Source organism: Phacochoerus africanus, chromosome 13 (genome assembly GCF_016906955.1).
Source record: "Phacochoerus africanus isolate WHEZ1 chromosome 13, ROS_Pafr_v1, whole genome shotgun sequence".
In the NCBI taxonomy this organism is placed as follows: domain Eukaryota; kingdom Metazoa; phylum Chordata; class Mammalia; order Artiodactyla; family Suidae; genus Phacochoerus; species Phacochoerus africanus.
The window spans coordinates 13,375,208-13,391,956 of record NC_062556.1 but is presented as its reverse complement, the minus strand read 5'-3'; the positions used below and the strand labels follow the sequence as shown (position 1 = coordinate 13,391,956).

General features: G+C 41.4%; 1 protein-coding gene across 1 annotated transcript in view; it reads left to right on the top strand.

Annotated features, from left to right (window-relative positions):
• Positions 1-16,749, top strand: part of TRPC4 (transient receptor potential cation channel subfamily C member 4) — a 160,343-nt gene that overhangs the window by 92,487 nt on the left and 51,107 nt on the right. The gene's annotated exons all lie outside the window — the stretch shown is intronic.

The window sequence follows — 16,749 nt, the reverse complement described above, 5'->3', positions numbered from 1 at the left end:
TATTGATTTTTCCAATCCATGAACATGGAATGTCTTTCCATTTCTTTACATCTTTAATTTCCTTGATTAAAGTTTTACAGTTCTCGGCATATAAGTCCCTTACCTCCTTGGTCAGGTGTATTCTGAGGTAGTTGATTTTGTGAGGTGCAATTTTAAAAGGTGTTGTATTTTTGTATTCCTTTTCTAATATTTCATTGTTGGTATACAGAAATGCAACTGATTTCTGAATGTTAGTCTTATATCCTGCTACTTTGCTGAATTTATTAATCAGTTCAAGGAGTTTTTGGGTTGAGTCCTCAGGGTTTGCTATGTATAGTATCATGTCATCTGCATACAGTGACAGCTTTCTCTCTTCTCTTCCTATCTGGATGCATTTTATTGCTTTTGGTTGTCTACTTGCTGTGGCTAGGACTTCCAAAACTATGTTGAATAGCAGTGGTGAGAGTGGGCATCCCTGTCTTGTTCCAGATTTGAGTGAGAAGGCGATCAGCTTTTCTCTGTGGGTTTGTCATAAACAGCTTTGATTATGTTCAGGAATGTTCCCTCTATACCCACTTTGGTGAGAGTTTTGATCATGAATGGATGTTGGACCTTGTCAAATTCTTTTTCTGCATTTATTGAGATGATAATATGGTTTTTGACTCTTCTTTTGTTAATGTGGTGTATGACGTTGATTGATTTGCATATGTCGAACCATCCTTGTGAACCTGGGATGAACCCTACCTGATCATGGTGTGTGATCTTTTTGATATGTTGTTGGATTCGGTTGGCTAAGATTTTGTTGAGAATTTTTGTGTCTATATTCATCAAAGATATTGGCCTAGAGTTTTCTTTTTTGGTGGTATCTTTGTCTGGTTTTGGAATTAGGGTGATGGTGGCATCATAGAATGTCTTTGGGAGTGTTTCTTCTTCTTCAGCCTTTTGAGAAAGTTTAAGGAGGATGGGCACCAGATCCTCTTTATATGTTTGGTAGAATTCGCCTGTGAAGCCATCTGGTCCTGGACTTTTATTTGTAGGGAGTGTTTTTATGACATCTTCAATTTCATTTCTAGTGATCAGTCTGTCCAGTTGGTCTGTTTCTTCCTGATTCAGTTTTGGCAGGGTATAAAATTGCAGAATGTTGTCCATTTCTTCCAGATTGTCAAATTTATTGGCATATAGTTGTTCATAGTATCCTCTTATGGTTTTTTGTATTTCTGCAGTATCCATTGTGATTTCTCCTTTTTCATTTCTAATTTTGTTTATTTGGGTTGTTTCTCTCCTCTTCTTAGTCTAGCCAGGGATTTGTCAGTTTTGTTTACCTTTTCAAAGAATTGGCTCTTCGTTTTATTAATTTTCTCTATTGTTTTTTTTTCATTTTTTTATTACTCAAATGAATTTATCACATCTGTAGTTGTATAATGTCTATTGTTTTTTGAACCTCTATTTTATTGATTTCCTCTTGGATCTTTATAATTTCCTTCCTTCTGCTGGCTTTAGGTCTCTTTTGTTCTTCTTTTTCTAATTCGTTTAGGTGGAGGGTTAAGTTGTCAATTTGAGATCTTTCTCCTTTTTTGAGGAAGGTCTATATCGCTGTGAATTTCCCTCTGAGCACTGCTCCTGCAGCGTGCCATAAATATTGAGAGGTTGTGTCTTCATCATCATTTGTCTCCAGGTACTTTGTCATTTCCTTCTTGATTTCTCATGGACCCATTGGTTTTTTAGTAGCATGTTGTTTAGTCTCTGTGTAGTAGGTTTTTTCTCATTTCTTTTCCTGTGGTTGATTTCTAGTTTCATGCCATTGTGGTCAGAGAAGATACTTGAAATAATTTCTGTGCTGTTAAATTTGTTGAGGTTAGCTTTGTGTCCCAATATGTGGTCGATTCTTGAGAATGTTCCATGCGCATTTGAAAAGAATGTGTATTCTGATTTTTTTGGATGTCGTGTCCTGAAGATGTCAATTAAGTCTAACTTTTCTCTTGTTTCCTTTAGGATCTCTGTTGCTTTATTGGTTTTCTGTCTAGAGGATCTGTCCATTGGTGTGAGTGGGGTATTAAAATCTCTTAATATGATTGTATTTCCATCAATTTCTCCCTTTATGTCTGTTAATATTTGTTGTATATATCTGGCTTCTCCTGCATTTGGGGCATATGTGTTGATGATAGTAATATCCTCGTCTTGGATGGATCCCTTCATCATTAAATAGTGTCCTTCTTTGTCTTTCTTTATGTCTTTTGTTTTAAAGTCTATTTTGTCTGATATGTGTATTGCAATTCCTGCTTTCCTATCATGTCTATTGGCATGAAATGTTTTTTCCCACCCCTTCACTTTCAGTCTATATGTGTCCTTTGTCCTAAGGTGAGTTTCTTGTAGGCAGCAGATTGAAGGTTTTTGCCTTTTTATCCACTCAGCCACTCTGTGTCTTTTGATTGGGGCATTCAGTCCATTGACATTTAAGGTGATAATTGATAGATGATTATTTATTGTCATTTGAAACATCGTGTTCCAGTTGATTCTATGGTTCTCCACTCTTTCTTTCTTTTTTATTGGATTGTCTCCGATTATTTTCTGCTTGAGTGTTGTTTTGTTTTTGTTTTTGTTTTTTCATTTTTTGCAAATGAAATGTTTGGTTTTGGTTTGTGGTTGCCCTGTTTTTTAAGTATGCTAACCCCTTCCTATAATTGTGTGTTTTAGCCTGATGGTCCTGTAGGTTCAAACACTTCATTACTATACTAAAATAAGAAGAGAAACAAACAAACAAAAAATTTTTTTTAAAGAAGAGTCTATTTATTTCCTTACTTCTCTTCCCCACATTTTATGATTTTGATGACTCTTTTTTGCTTTTTAATTTTATTTTGTTTTAAACATGTTCATGATTAAATCTGTATGCTGGCTTATTTGAGTGACTGCTCTCTGACTGTGGTTTTCTCAGTCACCCTAGGTCTTCCTCTTTTTTTTTTTCCTCCTTTTCCTTCCTTTCTTTTTGGTTTAGAGAAGCCCTTTCAATATTTCTTTTAGCCTGGGTTTTGTATTGCTGTATTCCTTTAGGCTTTGTTTGTTGGTAAAAAATTTGTAGTTCCTCTTCTATTTTAACTGATATTCTTGCTGGATAGAGTATTGTAGGTTGTATATTTTTTCCTTTCAGTGCTTTAAATGTCTTTTGCCATTCCTTCCTGGCCTGTAGAGTTTCTGTAGAGAAATCAGCTGGTAACCTTATGGGGGTTCCCTTATAGGTAACAGTCTGCTTCTCTCTTGCTGCCTTTAGGATCCTCTCTTTATCACTAACTTTTGCCATTTTTATTATAATGTGTCTTCGTGTGGGTCTATTTAGTTTCAACTTGTTTGGGGCCCTCTGTGCTTCCTGTATCTTGAACTCAGTAGCCTTTAGATTTGGGAAGTTTCCAGCGATAATTTCTTCAAATATATTTTCCATCCCCTTATCTTTTTCTACTCCTTCTGGAATTCCTATTATGCACAGATTGGCTGGGCTTTATATTATCCCATAGGTCTCTTATATTGCTTTCATGTTTTTTCATTTGGTTTTCTGTCTGCTGTCCTGATTGGGCGATTTCCATTATTCTATCTTCCACATCACTAATTCATTTTTCTGCATTATTCATTCTGGTTTTTCCTGCCCTTAGTTCAGTTTGTATCTCTGCAAATGAGTTTTCTGGTTTTTCTTGGCTCCTCCTTATATTTTCTAGTTCCTTTCTGAGGGTGTCTGCATTACTGTTCATATCTTCTCTTAATTCCTTCAGTATTTTCACTATTTCCCTTTTGAACTCCAAGTCTGTCAGACTGCAGAGGTCCGTTTCCTTGCTGACTGCTTTAGGTGAGTTCTCCTGTTAGGTTAACTGGGGGTGGTTTCTCAGCTTCTTCATCTTGCTTGTTGTTTTCTTTTTCTTGGTGGAGTTGTACTCCCCATGGCCAGGCAGGGTTTGCCTTGGCAGTACTATGGAATGTTTCCCGAGGGCTGGCATTGTTGGTTGGTCTCCTTTGAGGCAGTGTGGCTTTTCCTGTGTGTGGGCGTGGCTGACAGGGTCTCTCTGAAGCCAAGGAGGACTTCCCCAGGGCAGACAGGACTGGGAGGTCTGCACCATGATGGAAACAGATTTCACTCGGCCTGGCAGAGCTTGCTCTGATGTTTTTGGGCTGTGGGGCTCTTCCACGGGGCTGGCGGTGCTGGGCAGCTGTTACAAGGAGTGCTGCAACCCCTGAGGGTGGGAGTGGCTAGCCGGGCCGCTGAGAACCCAAGGGGCTTTTCCCCAGGGCAGCCAGAATTGGCAGGGCCACCCCACAATGGAGGCAGATTTTGCACACCCAGGACAAGCTTGTTCTAGCTTTTCTGGGGTGTGGGCCTTTTCCCGGGGGCTGGCAGTGCTGGGCAGCTGTTCCACAGGAGTGCAGCACCCCCCGAGGGCTGGAGCAGCTAGCTGGGCCACTGAGAACCCAAGGGTCTCTTCTGCAGGGCAGCCAGAATTGGAAGGACTGCCTCAGAATGGAGGCAGATGTTGCACCCCTGGGCTGAGCTTGTTCTAGCTTTTCTGGGCTGCGGTCCTTTTCCAGGGGATTGGTGGTGCTGGGTGCTCCTCTGCCGGGGTGTAGCCCCTCCAGAGGGCAGAGAGGCCAGGGCAGGGAAAGCCCCTGCAGTGGTTGGCTTGCCGCTAATGGTGAAGCCAGCCCTCCAGGATGGCAGGCAGTCTCAAGTCCAGTGCGCATAGGGTAGGGCGTGGGGGATGTACTGGGAAGCACAGCTTTCTGATAGCTGAGGGCAAGTGAGCTCGCTGTAGCATGGGGAGTATTTTATGGTGGCCCACCCCTTCTTCTCTCCCCTCCCCAACACTGGCACCTTGTCTCTCCTGCAGATCCAGCTCTTCTCCCAGGTTCCCTCTGATGTGGCTTTCCAGTCCCCAGCCCTTAGCATATTGCTTTCTAGACTCCCAGGCAGTCTCTGCCCCACCAATCTGACAGACTGCTTCCTAGTCCCCCAGGGCAGTCTCTGCCCTGCCAAACCAACTGGTTCCTAGTTCCCCAAGCAGTCTCCGCACTGCCCACCCTAACCCGTTCCCAGGGACTAACCTCCGGAGCCGAGGTCTTGGTGCCCAGCCCCCACCCAAGCGCCTCTGTTTTTGGTGACTATGCCAGTAGTTTGGTTGATGTGTTTGATTCTCACTCTGCTCTTCGGAACTCAGACTTACTGCTGTGCTCTTCTTTGCATCTGGAGATCCCTCGGATTCGGTTGATCTTTCCGTGGAGTAGGTGACTTTCCAGGGTGTGGGATCCCTTTCTCCCCCACAGTTCCCTTTCGGGAGCACCCGTCCAGCCCCGATTCCCCTTCTCTCACTCTCCTCTTTTCTCTTGTTTTACCCAGTTATGTCACGAGATTCTTGCCGTTATTGGAGTTTAGGTGCTTCTGCCAGTGGTTAATCGCTGTTCCGTGTGAGTCGTTTAACCTGTCGATGTGGGGTTTTTTTTGTTGTGTTAGTGGGAGAGGGCGAGCGTGCCCCCTACTCTTCCGCCATCTTGCCTTCTCCTTTTTCCTCTAAATGTTAAATGGATGATATCAAAGCTGTAGTAATCGAAAGGTTTTTAGATGTGTTCAAACTCAGCATATTCAACTATTCACTGTCCCTCTAAGTCAGTGTGTCTTGAGGTGCAGTGTCTGACTGTAATCATAACCACTGTAGATTTGCATGAAAAATTGAAATTTTTGAATTCTACCCTTGGTTGGCAGATTCGGAAATTTCAGAGGTCTTTCAATACTAAAGATTGAGAAGCAAGTCTAGAAACCAAATTTGATACAGATTTCAGATTTCACCTTTACTGAGGAATTAAAACTCATTAGAATCTAAACATAAGATGATGTTTTACTTCTTCCAATCCCTCTCCCTAATTACCCTACACCCAATAGCCTTTCCCTGTCCCTTACAATATGTCTAGTAGATGTTATCAATTTCCTGAAATTCTGAGTTATTAAAAAGTAGTTCCCCTTCAGTTTAAAACATGAATCTCTGTAAAACTCCCCTCTTCCCAATACAGGCCTGACCCACGCATCCAAGGCTGGGGAAACCTTCATTTTTTGCTCATCCTTCAACCCCCACAGTGGCATGAAAGGAGGGAGGCAGACGTTTCTGTGGCCCCCATGCCTGGGTTTCTGCAGGGAAGAAACCTGGCAGGAAAAGGTCAAGTCTTCCTTCCCTCACTGATACCCTGGTTAGAGCTCTTTCCCTGCTGGTTGTCTGCATCTCTGGCTAATACCGAGCAGCCTCTACAGCAGGTCTTGACCCCCTGACTCTCCTAACAGGCCCATGAGTGTTCCTGAGAGGGCCCAGTATCCCCTCTGAATCTGAGCTGCAGCTCTGCCTGACACCTTCCAGTCCCTGAGCATCTCATAACCAGCAGTTGGCCATTTTAGGGGGCCTGTGATCCTAGCAAGGGCGAGCGAGCACGATGGCTAAAGCTCAGCTTCTTCCTGTGGCAAGCCTCACTCCCCAGGAGACCACAAGACCTCGCTACCTCCAAAGGCAGGAGGTCAGGCTGCTGCCAGCTCCCAGTGTTTGTTTCCCCTGAGGCGCCAGACCCAGGGAGAGATGAGCAAGCCAGGCACCTGGGAAGATGCCTGCTTCTCCTTGTTGTAGAAACCACCCCACCCCCGTCTTTACAAGGGATTTTCTTGGCATCTCCCACTCTTGGCTTAGGGAGGTGGCACTATTGGTGCGTCGCTCCCGTCTTTCCCCCTGGGTTTCCTACCCCAGAGCTGTGTGCCCTGACCTCACAGTCCTCCTGCCACCTCTTCCCATTGTTCTCTGTATAGACCATGGGTTGGAAGCGGCAGGTGGCTGAAAACAGTCAGGTGTCCTCAGACCCCTCAGGAGGACCTAGAAGGGAGGGGGTGGCTGCAATTTTCTGTGAGCTCTCTTCAGAAAGTGGCTACTTGAGGCTCTTGTCTTTATCTTTGTTTGGGTTTTAAGAATAACACTGAGACAATGCCTTAGTGCTTCTTATGGGTCAGTCATAATGTGAGTCTCTACTGAGTAAAATAACTGCATTTAGATTTCTTTTTTTTTTTGTCTTTTTGTTGTTGTTGTTGTTGTTGTTGCTATTTCTTGGGCCGCTCCCTCAGCATATGGAGGTTCCCAGGCTAGGGGTCGAATCAGAGCTGCAGCCACCGGCCTACACCAGAGCCACAGCAACGCGGGATCCGAGCCGCGTCTGCAACCTACACCACAGCTCACGGCAACGCCGGATCGTTAACCCACTGAGCAAGGGCAGGGACCGAACCCGCAACCTCATGGTTCCTAGTCGGATTCGTTAACCACTGCGCCACGATGGGAACTCCTAGATTTCTTTTTGAACAGAAGAAGAATTTTTACTTGATATTACGCTTTTGCTCCCCGACTTGGGGAGAAAAAAAAAAAAAAAAAAAAACTCCAAAGAAGAGGAATTCTTTTTGTTCTCTTTATCTTCATTGATTTGGTGCCACAACATGGAATTCAGTCTCCTGTCAAGGTCACATCCCTCGACTAGTTTGGGGGTGCCCATGGAGCTATTGCAGGTATAAAAAAGGTGACTGGCTCTTTGCTGGGGGTTATTTACTCTTTGTCTGAGAACTGACAGCAAGAAAGGAGAGGCAAAGAGGTCCGTTTGCAGAATTAACATATTTCTCCCATGAAACTGAGGCTGTCAAGTGCAGCGACAGAAGTCTGCTGGCTTCATCTCCCCTCAGCCTCCTTCACATGATCTGATGTAACAGAACCCTCAAATAGCCCTGACGAAAACTGTTATGGGAAAGGTAGGGAAAAAACAGTCAAAACTTCCAGGCATCCACAAATATTTTTAAAAAGGAAGTTCTCTGACTCATTTGCCCTGTGATCTTTCCGTTGCTGGTCCCTGCAGTCTTCCATCAGTGCTGGTAATTAGACCTCCACCACCACGAGGAGCAGTCATGTCATCTGTGTATAAACAGCAGAGAACAATGTTGAAATGTTCCCATTGTGGGAACAGCACAAACGTTTTGTGACAGAAACTCCCTCAAGCTTTGTTCTCTTCCGTCGTTTCAGTCACTACGAATGATTTACTATCTGGATGCATTTTTCAGCCAGTTAATAGCACCCCCTCATTTTTCTAAAGGCTTGTTTCTTCTAAAATTTCAGTGAATGTTTTCAGAATTGAGGAAACTTGGTATTTTACTAATGTGTTCATAACAAATAGAAATCACTAGTCATCACACAGGGATGTGGTGATACAGGAAGTGGTCCAAACAGCTATATGAACTGATCCTGCAATCTGGTGCTTTAACCAAAGATCCCAAACCCCGTTAGCTAAAGAACACTGACTGATAGTCTTGTGTACAGCTCAGGTTTAAAAACAAAATGTGGAGGGAGTCCTCGATTTCATCAGGATCTCTGTTTTCTTCCATGTAGTCGTGCCTTTCCAAGATCAGAAGTAAAATATTTTTTTGTGTGATTCAGAAAGTCAGGTATAATGTCCATTCATTGAATTCCAAAGGAACTGTAATACATTCAAATTATCAATTTTTGCTTTGACTTTTAGGAAACCTTAGAAGTCATCTAGATCAAACTTCTAGTTGAAGTGTCATGTCCTTGAACCCGTCTAATAAAAATAGAATCTTCTCAGGTATTTAGGAACTCCAGGTTAAAATACTGCTTTGTACTGAGCTCATAACTACCTCATAAATCCTTCCCGGTGGTTCTCATTTTGCTTTCTGAAGCAGTTAGCCCTGGGGTCTTTAGCTTTTACATAATTGCCCACAAAAATATTTGAAGTTAGCAATGCAGGTGATTGTTAATAATCGCATTTGGCCTTCCATTTCTGTGGAAGCAAAAAAAAAAAAAAGCAGTATAATCTATCTATAAAGGGAAATAAAATAGAAACCCTCTGGCTAGCAGATATTTAAAGTGCATTTTATTTAAAAATACATACAGAATTTGAAAACACCAGGATCCCAAGTTTATAGACTTGGAAATCTTTATAGGGTAGATGGAACAGGTCTCCACTCATTGCTAGAATTTCTCAGGACTGTGACTGATGGAAGGCATCCAGGCACCGGGCTGGGACCCCAACCCCAGAGAATTCCTCTTACGCCGGGCACGAAGGTTCCTTTCTATTACTTTCACTTCACAGATCTGATTTCAGCTTTCTGGGGCAGACCAAAGCAAGTGTGTACCCTCTGGTATAGGACAGTTCTTAATTTTTCATGGCAGCTATTGTGATGACTGATTTTCATAACATTTTGATAAATCAAACAGGAAGAATCAGTGCCTGGCTATTTATGCCCTTAAGGTAGAGTTATACTTCTTAAAGGATTCTATCTATAGAATTCTGTATAATCCATATCTTTCTTTTTTGAAATGGGATAACTGAAACCTAGAGGGATAAGGTACTGGCTAAGATGACTGGTGGAGCTGAGCCCAGCACCTCACGCACCTGATAGGGTCCATCCTTATCACCGAGCTTTCCGATGCAAGTTCACCTGAAATGTATGTGTTCCATCAGCCATTGCAATACTCACATCTTCTCATCTCTGAGCGATGGCAAAATTTGAGCAAAACAAAACAAATGAGCTCCATTTGAAATCTTGGGAGTAGGAAAGTGTTGTCTAAGAGCACTGCCTATAAGGGCCTGAGTCCCAGTTCTGGTCTCTCCATGAACTAGCTTTAGTCAACCAGCCTTTTGGGGCCTTAGTTTTCTTATGTAGGTTTTGGTTGTGCGCTGGATTCTGTGACTGTATCCCGGCTCAGTAGGAAAAAGCATCACGAATGTGGGAGGGGAGAATATTTCCATGTGTACCTAGCATTTTTTCTCAGTGGATAATATCAATTGTAAGTTTCCCACCAGCTCTAAAATCAGTGAGTGCATCCTATTTTTTTCATATCTGATACATTCTTTTTTCAGTGTGGAGGCAGTAAACATTATCACCTCCCCAGTTATGCCTCAATCTTATCCGAGTTCTCCAGAGAGGTTTATTTATGAAAGACCTCAAAGGGGCAGGGGGGATATAAACACCAAATTGAGAATAAAGCAATAACCTAGAACAGACTTTAAAATACACTCTATAATTAATTCAACCAAAATTAGTCCTTATCTGGGTTATTAAATTTTTTTGGCTATGCCTGTGGCATGCAGAAGTTCCCAGGCCGGGGATCAAACCGACGCCAGAGCAGCTACCCAAGCCACTGCAGTGATGCTGCTGGATTCTCAACCCACTGAGCCACCAGGAAAGTCACAGTGTTTGTAATTTAAATGTAACAAAATTAAAAACGAAAACTTTGGTAATAACGTTAAATAACTACTGCTAGTTTTCCCTAAATAATTATGGCCTATCAAGTCTAATATGCTTTTATTTATTTGAGTTTTACTGTGAAAATTTTCAAACACATCTATCAGCAATATATCACAATTGATACTTGATTATGTTTATTTTTAAGCTCCCCTATTTCCATTGTCCAACATCAATCTCTCATAATTTTTTTTAACTTTAAATGTTTTTATTTTTATTTTTTTTAAATTACTTATTATTATTTTTTTCCCACTGTACAGCAAGGGGGTCAGGTTATCCTTACATGTATACATTACAATTACATTTTCCCCCCAGCCTTTCTTCTGTTGCAACATGAGTATCTAGACAAAGTTCTCAAGGCTATTCAGCAGGATCTCCTTGTACATCTATTCTAAGTTGTGTCTGATAAGCCCAAGCTCCCGATACCTCCCACTCCCTCCCCCTCCCATCAGGCAGCCACAAGTCTCTTCTCCAAGTCCATGATTTTCTTTTCTGAGGAGATGTTCATTTGTGCTGGATATTAGATTCCAGTTATAAGTGATATCATATGGTATTTGTCTTTGTCTTTCTGGCTCATTTCACTCAGTATGAGGTTCTCTAGCTCCATCCATGTTGCTGCAAATGGCATTATGTCATTCTTTTTTATGGCTGAGTAGTATTCCATTCTGTATATATACCACATCTTGTGAATCCAATCATCTGTCGATGGACATTTGGGTTGTTTCCATGTCTTGGCTATTGTGAATAGTGCTGCAGTGAACATGTGGGTGCATGTGTCTCTCTGAAGTAGAGTTTTGTCCCGATATATGCCCAAGAGTGGGACTGCGGGGTCATATGGAAGTTCTATGTATAGATTTCTAAGGTATCTCCAAACTGTTCTCCATAGTGGCTCTACCAGTTTACATTCTCACCAACAGTGCAGGAGGGTTCCCTTTTCTCCACTCCCCCTCCAGCACTTGTTATTTGTGGATTTATTAATGATGGCCATTTTGAGTGGTATGAGGTGATATCTCATGGTAATTTTGATTTGCATTTCTGTTATAATCAGCGATGTTGAGCAAATCTCTCATAATTTTTGCTACTTTAACATTGAGTTGTATCACTCCTTTATTTATTTATTTAATTTATTTATTTGTTTATGTCTTTTTGCCATTTCTTGGGCCGCTCCCGCAGCATATGGAGGTTCCCAGGCTAGGGGTCCAATCGGAGCTGTAGCTGCCGGCCTACACCACAGCTCACGGCAATGCCGGATCCTCAACCCACTGAGCAAGGCCAGGGATCAAGGCCAGCAACCTCATAGTTCCTAGTCAGATTCGTTCAATTTTATTTTATTTTTTTCTAGGGTACAGACTTATAAAATGTTGACAAACACATACAATCATGACAAACCACCACAAATCAGATGTAAGACAGAGGCTGGCAAACTATGGCCCAGAAGGCCAGGTCTGGCCCTTCGACAGGTTTTATAAATAGTTTCATTTAAAAAAAGCCACACTCGTTCATTCATTGCAAAGCCTAAATTGTTTATTTTTTGGCCCTTTACAAAAATATGTACGATAGTAGTTGTAGATTTTTACATGTGTCCTTCATCAAATCATTTTCCTTCTAGTCATACTTTGCTGAAAGTTTTGATCATGAATGCATGTTGAATTTGGGCAAGTTAATTTTTTCCCCCAGTAATCTATTGATGGGATAAGTTACATTGATTGATTTTTAAATGATGAAACAACCTTGTGTTTCCGGGGAAACAGCATTTGGCCGTGATTTATTATCAATTTTATATATATTACTATATTTAATTTACTAATGTTGAAGATGTTTGTGCATAGGCATGAAGGTTGTTAATGTGCAGTTTTCTTTGTATTATTTTTGTCTGACTTTTAATCAGAATAATAGATGCTTGTTAAACATCTCTTTTTCCTGTAATTTTGTAAGTGTTTGATAACACTGGCATTATTTATTCCTCAGAGGTTTGGTAGAGTCACCATGAAGGAACTGAACCTGCTTTTTCCTTTGTTGGAAGGTTTTTAGCTGTGAACTCATTTTCTTTAATGAATATAGGACAATTCAGGTTACTCGATGCCCTCTTATGTGGATTGGGAAGGTGGTGTCTTTCGGGGAAAATGTTCAGTTCATTTGAGATGTGAGATTTCTGGATGTCAAGTGGTTCATTTTATTCACGTGTTATCCTGATGGTGTCCATCAGATGTCTCTTTGTGTCCCTGCTTCCATTTCTGGTATCGACCATTTACATCTTCTTCTAGTTTTTTCTTGGCCGTTCTGGTTAGAGTTTTATCAATTTTATTGATCATTTCAAAGAATTAGATACTGTTTTCATTGATTTTCTCAAGTTTTATGTCTTAAAATTTATGGATTTCTGCTCTGTTTAACTTTCTTCCTTCTGCTTGCTTTGGGTTTAATTTGCTCTTTTCATAGTGTCATAGTTGAAGCTGAGATCACTGATTTGAGACCCCTATTGTTTTCTTTTTTTTTTATTACTTAATGAATTTTAATGCATTTATAGGTGTACAACATTCAATAAAGCATTTAGACCTATACATTCTACTCTAAGTATTGCATTAACTGCATCACAGAATTTCTAGTTGTGTCTTCATTTTTATTAATTTCAATTTTTCTTTGTTGTATTTTGCTTTTTAGGGCCACACCTGTGGCATATGGAGATTCGGAGGTTCCCAGACTAGGGGTCTAATCAGAACTATAGCTGCCGGCCTACTCCACAGCCATAGCAACGCCAGATATGAGCTGCATCTGTGACCTACACCACACCTCATGGCAACGCCAGATCCTTAACCCACCGAGTGAGGCCAGGGATTAAACCTGCAGCCTCATGACTCCTAGTCGAATTCGCTTCCTCTGAGCCATGACAGGAAATCCTGAAAATATTTTCTAATTATTCTGTAATCCCCCCCACCCCGCCTTTGACCAAGAGTTATTAGAAGCATATTATTTAATGGCAAACTATTTGGGCATTTTTGAGATACATTTCATTATTGATTTGTTGCTTTCTATGTTGTCACAGGACACATTTTGTATAAGTTCAACATGTATAAATATGTTGAAGTTTGGTGTATAGAGCGCAGTAGCGTCTATCTTGGTGAATGTCTCATGTGCCCTTGGAAGAAATGTCTATTCTACTGGTGTCAGATTGTTGATAGTGTCGTTCAGAACTTCTCTATTCTTACTAAACTTCTGCCTGCTGGTTCTTTCCCTTACAGAGAGTAATAGTAAAGTCACTGACTCTAATTGTGCCTCTCTACTTATATTTCAATACTGTGGCATCTTGCATTGTCAGGTTATTTTGTAAGCTGTGTTCATATTTAGGACTGTTCTATCTTCTCATTAACTTTTTATCCTTGTGTTGTATCCCTGTACATACCTTCTGCAATATATTTAGTCCTGTATTGATAGAACCATCTGAGCTTTTATTTTAATTAGTATTTCATGCTATCATTATTATTCATGTACTTTTAACATATTGATGGATTGTAACATAGTCGTGTTTTGCATTTTATCCCATGTGGCCATCTCTGTCTTTTAATTAGTGTGTTTAGACCATACCTTTCACTCAATATAAATATTATTATTATTATTTTATTTTATTTTTTTGCCTTTTTAGGGCCGCACCCGCAGCATATGGAGGTTCCCAAGCTAGGGGTCTAATCAGAGCTGTTGCTGCTGGCCTACACAATAGCCACAGCAGCACCAGATCTGAGCTGCATCTGTGACCTATACCAACCTCACGGCAGTGCCGGATCCTTAGCCCACTGAGCGGGGCCAGGAATCGAACCTGTGTCCTCATGGATACTAGCCGGGTTTGTTAACCACTGAGCCATTATAGGAACTCCTCAATATAATTATTGAAGCAGATTTTAAATCTACCCCACCATTTTTGCTACTTGCCCCATCTGTTGTATTTTCCCCTTTTATTTCTACCTGGTCTTTGAAAAATGTTTTATAACTCCATGTTTACTTACATTTCTGGCTCTTTATTTATACATAAAAATATTTTGGGAGAATGCCATAGGATTTATAATATAAAATTTAATTTATCACAGTCTAACTTCAAATAATATTATTTTGCTTTACATGTAGTTTAAAAACCTTATGATAGTGGATTTCTAAATCCTCTCTCATCTTCTGTGCTAATGTCATACATTTTACTTTTAAATATGTTATCTATGTTATAAACCACAGTGCAGTGCTACTATTTTTGTTCTAGGCAGTCAATTATCTGTTAGAGCAATATGAAAAAAATTTACATTTATTTTCATTTTAACTATTTCCAAATAGAGATCTTCATTTCTTTTTATACACCCAAATTTCTGTTTCATATCATATATGTTCTGCCTAAAAAATATCCCTTTAGCATTTCCTATAGCAGAGATCAGTGTATGAATTTTTGCTTGTCACAAAAAAAGTTTTTTGTTCATCTTTATTTATTAGAGGTATTTGTGCTCTGTATAGAATTCTAGATTGACTTTGTTTTCCCCTTTTGGCAGTTGAATGATGCCACTCTATCTTGCATGGTTTCAGACAGTTTGCTTATGTCTTATATTTCTTCCTTTGTATGCAATGTGTCTTTTATTTCCATCCCACCTCCTACCCCTGATATTTTTAGTATTTTTTTTTTTGGACAGTTTTAATGTATCATGGTGTGCGTGTGTGTGTATTTTGTGAGCAGTAAGTGTATAGCATTTATGCTTGAAAATGGACATGCCTCTTCTGCTAGAACATTAGTGCAGAAACCTGAGGCAATATAGTCATGAGCTGAGCTGGGTTTGGGTTTCATGGTTGCTGCAGTCAGCTGTAGCCTCATACACTTCTGCTTAGAGTGGTGTTAGGGATTGCAAGCCTTTGTTGCCCCTAAACTCACCCACTGAAATCCTAACCCACAATGTGATGGTTTGGGAGGTGGAGATTGTGGGAGGCAACTGGGTCCTAAAGATGGAGCCCCCAGGAATGGGATTAGTGCCCGTACAAGAACAGACCAGAGAGCTAGCTCACCCTCTTCCTGCCAAGTGAGGATACAAAGAAAGGTTGGCAGTCTGCAACATGAAAGAGGGCTCTCACCAGAGCCTGACCCTCACACCCTGATCTTACACTTGTAGCCTCCAGGACTACAAGTCAATTTCTTTTTATAAAATAGTCTATCTATGATGCTTTCTTATAGCAGCCTGAACAGACTGAGACAAGTGGGAAAGAGGGTTATTCTCAGAATTCCTGCTCCACGCACATCTTCTGGCTTCCCTGTGTACCTGTGCCTCAGAGGGGGGTCATTGTCCACATGTTTGCTACTCCTCTAGGGGTTGTCAGCTTCTGCTACTTCCTGGGCGTTTGTCAGGCTGGTGATATGGGGCAGGAAGATTGTCTGTTGTTCCCAGTCTAGGGTCAGACTTAGATGAACCCATGCCTGGGCATCACAGATGGAGCTTCTCGATGATCCAAACCTTCCTTCTCATGGCAGTAAAACTTCAGGTCATGCGAGGGAAGAATGTCCTGGCCTTCCACCTGCAGTAGGAAATGTCTAAAGATACTGGTTTAAAATCTAGGCCCGGGTTTGGTTTTTGCTACTCCCATAAAGCTAACATGTTTTGTTCTTAGGGGAGAGGAGCCTGGGTGGGGCTTTGTGCCTTCCTCCCAGAACCATCTCTTGAGTAGTGGCGGGATCTGTGGCAAAGAGCTTACAAGTGAGTGGACAACCCACCCCCCACCGGTGTCTGCACCCCTGAGGGTTCTCCTCTCACATGGGCTCACACTCAGCCTTTAGACGTTTGTTTAAGGAGGTTTTCTTTTTCTTTTCTTTTTTTATATTGTCTTTTTGCCTTTTCTAGGGCCGCTTCCTGCGGCATATGGAGATTCCCAGGCTAGGGGTCCAATCGGAGCTGTAGCCACCAGCCTACACCAGAGCCAGAGCAACGTGGGATCCAAGCCGAGTTGGCAACCTACACCACAGCTCATGGCAATGCCAGATCCTTAACCCACTGAGCAAGGCCAGGGATTGAACCCGCAACATCATGGTTCCTAGTCGGATTCATTAACCACTGCGCCACAACGGGAACCCCAAGGAGGTTTTCTGAAATCATCTTTCTCTCCTGGGTGATGCCAGTGTCTCAGACCCTGCACTCTGCCACAAGGCAGCTAAGGGTCACATGTGGCTCTCTTTGCAGGAACCTGTTTCTCTTCAACATACAGGCTCCTCCTTGGTGTCTCATCTCTCTGACAGACTCATGGAAAGTTAGGGTTCCATAGCTCTATAGTTTTTTCCATAGATTCCATGGCTTTATAGTTTTTTCTTGTACACAGTGTAGAACTGATGTGAACCTCTGCACTATGCACGTTTGATGTTTCAGACTATCATCATCTTAAAAGATTCTTGCAGTTTGCTTGCTTTAATGTGCTTTTAAAATCATATTTATCCTTTTAGTATGTCCAGATTCTAGATTAAAATA